The 9,007-nt window shown below is 40.1% G+C and overlaps 1 pseudogene; it reads right to left on the bottom strand.

Annotated features, from left to right (window-relative positions):
• Positions 1 to 1,293: 1,293 nt before the first annotated feature.
• Positions 1,294 to 7,552, bottom strand: LOC147633232 (uncharacterized; annotated as a pseudogene).
• Between the last annotated feature and the right edge of the window lie 1,455 nt (positions 7,553 to 9,007).

The raw sequence follows: 9,007 nt of genomic DNA, 5'->3' as shown, positions 1-9,007 counted from the left end.
CAGATTGGGTGCTTTTAGTGAATACAGAAAAGTACCAAACTGGATGCATAGTACCAATTTTAAAGCTTTTCTGTATCCAAAAAAGTACCCAAATTGCCACTATGGATCCATTTTGGTAATATGCAGTATGTAAAACAGTACCAAATTGGGTACTATGGCTCCAGCTTGGTACATAGAATCAAATTTGGTGCTTTTTTGTATTCACAAAAGCACCCAATTTGTTACTATGATCCAATTTGGTACCATGCTTAATGTAGAAAAGTATCCAATTGGGTACTATGGTCCGCCTGGTAATCAATAGAGCCTAATATGGTGCTTTTCTGCATCAAATTTGGCACTATAGTCTGTTATTTGGCACTACAGTTCCAAATTTGGTACTTTAGAATGAGTTGGTGGTTTACAGTACCAAATTTTGTACTGTAAATAGCTTTGGTGCTTTACTCTTGTTTGATAGTATTCTGAGCTCTAACGTGGTTCATTTTTCGTTTAAAGGTGGAGCAATACAAAAGATTCAAGAGCATGTATCCTGCGGTGAAGTTGTCACTTAGGTCCTTTGAGACACTCAAGCCTTTTTTTGTCCGAAGATTGAAAGAGCGCTATTCTTGCTACTGTATTTACCATATCCAGATGGTATACTTCAAGGATGCTTTCAATCAAATGCGCCAGAACAAGTTTGGGCATCACGGCAAAGAACATCCATGTACATGCTCCATTTGTGGTACACGTAGTGAGGCAGGCCAATGTTCTGCAAACCAGGCTGTTTTTCAACACATAAGTAACTTGCTGGATTTTATATTGTGCCCTCGCCCTAAGGAGGGTGAATATCATGCAAAGAGATGCTTGCTTGGAGAGTGCCCCAAATGCGGTGTACGAAAGTTGTCATTCTGCCCAGTCGAGATTGCAACAGATAGCAAGGAGGTGACTGTTAAGATATTCCAGGATGTGGGCACTAGACAGGTTAATGGTGATGGAAAAGAGAAGAAGCGAAAGGATTTGGTCGTGGAAAGGATGAAAAGTGCAACTTTCATTCATCTCTTTTCAGATCATCTGAAAAGCTTCGTTAAGCACAACTTTATGTTTAGGTGGCAGGCCCAACAATTCAAAGACTGCTTGCTTAAGTTTCCCAGAGATGTTGTGGTATCTGTTGTTGATTTTGCAGAGAATTACAGCTTTAAAGTGCAAAATGAGATCCAGTCCATGCATTGGTGGTCAACACACGTAACAATACTGGTACATATCTCTTATATCAGAAATTCAGTAGGAGCTATTGAGAAGACTGTGCATTTTTACATATCAGATGATAAGCTCCACGACACGCTCTTTGTTCAGCATTGTTTTATGCTGCATGAAACAGCAAGGACACTGTTTGCGTTATCATTGGGTATGGTCAGATGGTGCCGCTTCACAGTTCAAGGCACGAAGACCACACTATTTCGTAGCCAGGTATTATCAGTTGACAGGATTGCTTATGATGCATAACTTCTTTGCTTCAGGGCATGGAAAAGGAGAGCATGATGGTGCAGGTGCTATTATCAAGAGAACCCTGACGCACGAAGAGCTAAAACCCGATATGGTGGCTGGCCCATGAAGTGTGCGGTTGATGTGGTCAATTTTTTGAACGCGAGGTGCTGCGTTTTCCGTTGTGGGACTGTAAACCAAGTGCAGGCTCTCGCTCATTCCATTGTGTTGACGGCTACTCAACGCACAATCCATGTGATGTGCATTTTCGTACGCTGTCATGCTTCTGTGATCCATGTGTGAATGGGCAGTGGAGGAGATGCAATAATAAACAGCACATTGAAGAATGGAAATATGTCTCCATCGAGCCATTGACAGAGTCAGTACAACCTACAAATAGTGATGAGGACGACGATGATGAGGAGAACTACAATGATTTGTTTTCCTCCCATGTGAGTGAGGATTTAAGCATGCCTATGTATGAAGGAGACCCTGAGGTGTTGAGCCAATTATTGTCCATTGGGGATAACTTTGCAGTGAACGCAGCCGAGGAGAAGGAGGACTTCTACCTTCTTAAGTGCACAAAAACCGTTTATGTAGCACCAAGAGTACTGAAGGACCTTTGGCATAACAAGATCGTAAGAGGTGGATTGCTAGTTGAGGGCTTGTACTATGCCCAGGTTGAGGGCAAAGTTGATACCTATACCCTATTAGATCAGACACCACCGGTGATGATCTACTCGCATCTTGTTAGAGCCATACGGTTCCCCATGGAGGCTATCCCTGGCCTCCATCACCACTTTAAACTATCCTCAGAGATATATGAAAATATCTACAACAGTATGCCATATGAAGACGGAAGTGACCAGGACGGGAGCCATACAGTGTTTACCCCAACTACAATTCTAACCACTGGCAATAGTTGTAATTCTCTTGAATAGAATCTTGCTTGTGATCAGTACTATCTAATTCTCTTGATTAGAATCTTACTTGTGATCAGTACTGTCTAATGCTATTGCTGTGTTATCAATTTGGTACTGTGCTTTATTGTTTTTAGCTCTGCTGTGTTTTTGCAGTACCAAATTTTGGTACTGTTCCTTTTTGTTTTCACCAAGTAGTAACAGAAAAGTACAAAAGCAGTAGCCAAAAAAAGTACATGTACAAAAAGATAATTATCATTAAATGCCAAAGGCAATGTACAAGCATACAGAATCTTTTACACATCAGGGGGTCAAAGCGGTACGAATACCCCTCCATAGATACAAAGTAGTTGACAACGAACGAGGAAATGTCATCCTCAACATCAAACAAGGGATTCCGGTGGCTGTAAGCAGTGGGGAACTTATCAGCTAGCCACCCGGAGATCCACGGGAAAATGACATCCATAAGATACTTCGGCTTGTGGGGGTCATAATACTTAGGCTCATATGACCGGATGCAGCAGCACGAGTCGTAATCATTCTTCAAGGACTTGTATCTCGTGTCGTCCACAAGGAGGGTGTTCGTTTCATTGAATTGTGGATACTTGCGCCACACTGTTCTTAGGAGCTTCAGAAAAATAGGCTTGTTACCGAACTCCTTCGACTGGCACATCTCTGAGTTTGGTAGCCCACCTCTCACAATGAGACTGGTCAAAAATATCTGTAAAACAGGTAAACCAAGCAATTAGAATAGCAGCACAAATAAGAGTACCAAAGCTAACAAACAGTACATAACAGTGAAAAGGTACCAAACTTGGTACAACACAGTACCAAAGTACTAAATAACCAAAGTACCAAACATTATAAAATGGTGTACACAAATGTTACCAAGCACAGAACCAAGTACCATAGTATCAAAGCACCAAACAGTACCAAATTGTGTACAAAATAAAAAACACAATTTCAAACTACCATAGCATCAGAGTACCAAAGTACCAAAGATAACCAAAGAGTACCAAATTATGTACAAAACAGTGCCAAATTGTGTACACATGAACAAACATAGTCCAAAGCAGCATAGCACCAGAGTACCAAAGTTCCAAAAAGTACCAAATTGTGTTAGCAATGCCAAAAGTACCAAACTACCAAATAGTACCAGATTGTGTACAGAATAGTAGCAAAGCTAGCCAAACAGTATCAAAATCAATAAAACCAGTTGTGAAAGTTTAGGGATAAATACCTAAAAAGAGGCCTTTCATCTTCATCAACCGAGGGAAGCAAGCATTCATTATGGCCATCAGGTTCTTCCTTTGGCTACATGACCAAAGCATCACGTCACATTGCTTCCTCAAGTTGACGATGAAGTCCTCTGCATCAGGTCTGACGACACAATATTTGTATTGAGACACTTACACACCTTGGGGCCTAACTCCATCTGGGAACGGGAGCTGCCACAAATCCTTGGGTGCTTCAACATAATCCTTCAGTAGCACTCCATTGACATCCAAAACAACAAGGCGCCTATTGCTTGCCATTACATGTATCGGCATTGATGTATCCGGTGGTTGTTCATGTAGCCACCAATGGTCCCCTGTTGTAGTACCACTAAACTATATGAGTAGAAGAACACAACCTTTTCGCAAAAGCAAAGTTAGACATTGGGCACCAATAAAAGGTTACAAAACAGTGACAGTAGGACATGACAGTTTACAAACTTATTGACACCTTTCAAGAGTAGAGCGGCATGACACAAAACGCATCGACAAAAGCAAAATGGGCTGGTATTTCAAATTAGTCCAGAAGCAAGTACAAAATGCTGTAACATCAGCTAATTTTTGCAGCCTTGCGGCTTGAGACCACCACCAACGGGGCGCTTTCTACATTTCATAGCGAAGAGCTCGAAGAGGGTGGCTGAATCATTGCTATCACCTGTTTCTAAGGGCGTCGCATCAGGTGTCTCCTCCGTAGCTCTGTCCTTCCCCACACCTTTTGTATCCTCCGTGCCTTTAGGCAACTCTACACCTTCACCCTCCTCTGCACCTTTAACCTGCTTTGCACTTTCAGTAGCTTCCCCTGCCTCTTTGGCCTCCTTCCCGCTTTTAGCCTCCTCTACACCTTCAGCCCCCTCTGCACCTTTAGCCTCCTCAGCACTTTCAGTAGCTTCCCCCGCCGCTCTGGCCTCCTCATTGCTTTTAGCCTCCTCAGTGTCTTTGGGCTCGTCTGCACCTGCAGCCTCCTGTGCACTTTGAGTAGCTTCCGCTGCCCTATTTCCGTTCTTCCTCCTCTTTCTACCTGCCTTGTCCTTTGGAGATGTTGATGCCGTAGCCAAAACCTCTGCCTCTGAGAGAACTTCAACTGTCACCTCCTCAACAGCAGCCGGCATCTCTTCATTGTTCTTCTCGCCTTGGTCAGTCTCTTGCTCAGCAACCTCCTCAATCAGATCACTTCCCCCCTGTTCTTTCTCCTCCGGTCCCTTTTCGTCTTTGTCTCTCTCCTGCACTTCCGCTTTTAGTCGATCTTCCCCCATGCTTGAGTCTACAGCAGGCTCAGCCCCTTTCCCTTCCCTTGTGTTGGCATCAAGGTCTTGCAGTATTTTCTGCACTGACTTGTAAGGATCTTCTTTAAACATGTAAGTGGCATCTGACTTACTGTGACCAGGGAGATCCTTCCTATCCTTTGGGGTGGTGTCATGGGTGTCTGCACTGAAAGATTCTCTACCTACATATGCACAAAGATGAAAGACAAGATTAGATCATCAGTTCAAACAATATAAACATACAGTGTCCAACACAAACACCCCACTTACTCTTCAATAATGACCTCCCTGACACCCAGGCCTTTGCCTCCGAAGGGATTGCGGTGTTGCAACGTGCCTTCACGCACATATCTCTTGTTCTCAACACAGCTGCAAAACACAATGGATGGTACTGATGCCTGTAGGGAAGCATGAAGGTACCAACCACGCAAGAAGCCTCCAAAGCCTCTCCACAGGCAACACAAGTACCAAACACATGAATTGTGTTGGCAGGGTCCACAACATGAGGCCTTGGAGTCAATGTATATTTCATCCCCCTCTTCACATGAATTGTGTTGGCAGGGTCCACAACATGAGGCCTTGGAGTCAATGTATATTTCATCCCCCTCTTCATATCAGCACACAACTTATGTACAAATTCTTGATGGTCTTGGGTCTCCAAGCATTCATTGTGGAGCTTCACATACTCCATCTGCAAAACAGACATACTCTATCTACTTATCCACCAAAACAAACAATTAGCAAGGAAGTACACAAGCAGTACAAAAACTGAACCAGAATAGGTACCAAAACAGGTAAATTGTACCATAACAGTTCTAAACAGCACTAAATGGGTACAATGAAGTTTCAACAACTCCCAAGCCAAACCCAAGCAGAATAAAAACAATACTAAAAAGGGTCGGATTGTACCAAAATAGTTTTAAACAACACTAAATTGGTACATGAAGTACCAGAACAGTACTAAAAAAGGTTGGATTGTACCAAAATAGTTTTAAACAACACAAAATTGGTACATGAAGTACCAAAAACTACCAAAACAATACCAAAAATGTAGCAAAGCAGTACTAAAATAATATCAAATAGTAGCAGAATAGTACCAAATACTACTAAAATAGTACCAAATAGGTTACAGACAGTGCTAAAAAGGTAGCAAATCAGTACCAAAATAGTAGCAAACAGTAGCAAAATAGCACCAAATAGGAAACAAAACAGTACCAAAACAAAACCAAAAAGTAGCAAAATAGTACCAAAATAGGTAACAAAATAGTACCAAGACAAACCAAACCAGTACCAAAAGGTTAACAAATCAGTCTCAAAAAAGTACCAAAAGGTAACTAAACAGTACCAAAACATGTAAATTATGCCAAAACAGTTGTAAACAGCAATAATTTGGTACAATTAAGTACCAAAAACACACAAGACTCCCAAAAATACCCAAAAGACCCAAAAACTTGTCACAGTGAAATTCCAAACTAGTACCAAAATAGCACAAAAAGTACCAAACGAATCAAAGAAAACAAAAAATACCAAAGATAATACCTAGATAGCACCCAAGACATATTTAGCACTACCATATAAGACCAAATAAAAGCTCAACTTCAGTACCAAAACACTTCAAAAGAGTACCACATGAAGCAAAGAAGCACAAAAAGTACCAAAGTTAGTGCCAACATTGAACCCAAGATGTAACTGCAATACCTTAAAGACTCTAAAACTTGTAGCTAGAAAGTACCAAAGCAGTATCATAATAGGTCAAAAGAGTTTCAAATGAACAGCAAAGCACCAAAAGTACCAGTCATGGGTGCAACCAATTATCCAAGACAACCAAAGGTGCCCTATTAGACTAAACTCAGTAACCTGAAAGTACCAAAACAGCAGAAAAATAGTTCAATAGAGTACCAAATGAAATAAAGAAGCACCATTAAGTACCAAGAAAGGCAGCAGCACAACACCAAGTGTTATAAAAAATACCAAAACAAGTAAAGAAAGTACCAAAATAGTTCAAGAAGTTCCAAAACCACCAAAAATGTCAGCAGATAAACCAATCAAGAAGTGAAACATGCCAAATTGCCAAACCATGTGCAAATTAAACACTATCAACAGTCAAACACAATGCAATAGGCCAGAAATACAATACCTCCTGCTGTTCAATCTCCGCTTGGAGCTTTTGGATATTTTCGAAAACCCCGTGTCGTCGCAACAAGCACCGACTTGCTCCCAGCTCAGCCTCCACCTCTCTGATCTCTTCATCCGGAACAGGGATTTGTTGCTAAAGCTAAACAATGCGTGCTTCTAGGGTATCGATGTCTTCCATCAAACTCTTCGCCACGTCCTTTCTACCTTCATATACCAGTAGCTGGTCCTTGTTTGCTTGAATAGAGGCCTTCAGGCTTCTGAGGTTTGACCATCCTGGATGTGACACTGGGTCTGCCAGTCTTTGCAGCAATGCCTCTAAATCAGGTAGGTAGTCAGCAATTACCCCTCTGCAAGCATTATCTGGTTCTGTGTAGATATTACTACCACTTTGAGTCATCCGGGCCTTCTTATCTGAATGCAGGACACTGCCAGGAGAGGAAGCATTTTGCCTCCTCCATGCCTCAATTTTACGCTCAAGCCCGTCACTCCTAGATGATATCATTTGCAACACTCCTTCCCCAAACCGAGCCCATGCTTCTTTATGCCCTGCTGGGTCTTTTTTCGCTGCATGGCATTTCTCAAAAGCGTAGCACGTAGTAACCTAACTCACATTGTTCTAGCATAGTAAAAAACGATCTCATATATGCCCTAAAAAATAAAGAGTTCTTGCATTGCATCAACTTCTCCACAAAAACTTGATGTTGTACATCAACTCGATGCATAACATCAAGTTTGTGTGAAAATTTTTATACAAATTTGCATAATATCAACTTTTGATTTTGTGCATCAACTCGATGCATAACATCAAGTTTATGTGAAAAAGTTGATACGGTGCATCAACTTTGTTGTTGATGCAATGCACCAACTTTGCATACACAAAAAAGTTTTTAAAAGTGGATGAATTTCATCAAAGTTTCCACACCAACTAGATATTGTATATCAACTCGGTGCATAGCATTGATGAGTGTATGTGGAAAAGTTAATGTGTAATGCATCCACTTTTAAAAACTTTTTTTTTTTGTGTATGCAAAATTGATGCATTATGCATTGCATCAACTTTGCCACACAAACTAGATGTTGTGCATCACGTTGATGCACAAAATCAAGTTTGTGTGACAAAGTTGATGGAATGTAACATCTTTGTACACACAAACAAATTTTGTTAAAGTTGATACACTACATCAACTTTGCAACATAAACTTGATGTTCTACATCAACTCAATACAAAACATCAAGTTTGCGTGGAAAATTGATACAATGCATCAACTTTGCATACATTTTTTTCTTAATAAAGTTGATTAAATACATTATCTTTGCATTAAAAAACAAAACTTCTTAAAATTGATGCATTGCATCAACTTTGCCAGGTCGCCTCTTAATGTTGTGCATCTTCTTAAAGTTGATACATTGCATCAAGTTTGTGAAGCCACCTTGATGTCATGCATCTTCTTAAAGTTAATACATTGCATCAACTTTGCCAAGCCACCTTGATAACTTTTATACAGAAATAAATTTTTTTAAAGTTGATACATTGCATCAACTTTGCATACACAAACGGAGTCAACTTGATGTTGTGTATCAACTCGATGCATAGCATCAAGATTCTGTGCCAAAGTTGATGCGATGTATCAACTTTGTGTACACAAACAATTTCTAAAAATTGTTTGATACTCTCCTAATATATAAAAAACACTAAAATTGTGTCCATTCTTTGTGTGAACTTTCTTTTAAGAAAAATACTTTAGAAACTTTATTTATCTTTTAAGATTTATTTCAAACTAGTTGTTGTTATTAAATTTTTGTTTACCAATAGACAAGTACATTCTATAATAGTTTTTCTAACATCTAAGTTAAAACATCTTATAGGTTCATACAAATATTAAGAATGTTATGTTACCACAATAAAGCTTTTAAGTAATATTAAGAAAAAAGGAATCTTTATGGAATCTTTCTAAGG

This window comes from Cibotium barometz, chromosome 12 (genome assembly GCF_041138505.1).
Source record: "Cibotium barometz isolate CiBa-2024 chromosome 12, ASM4113850v1, whole genome shotgun sequence".
NCBI lineage: Eukaryota > Viridiplantae > Streptophyta > Polypodiopsida > Cyatheales > Cibotiaceae > Cibotium > Cibotium barometz.
This window is presented reverse-complemented; position numbering and strand designations above follow the sequence as displayed.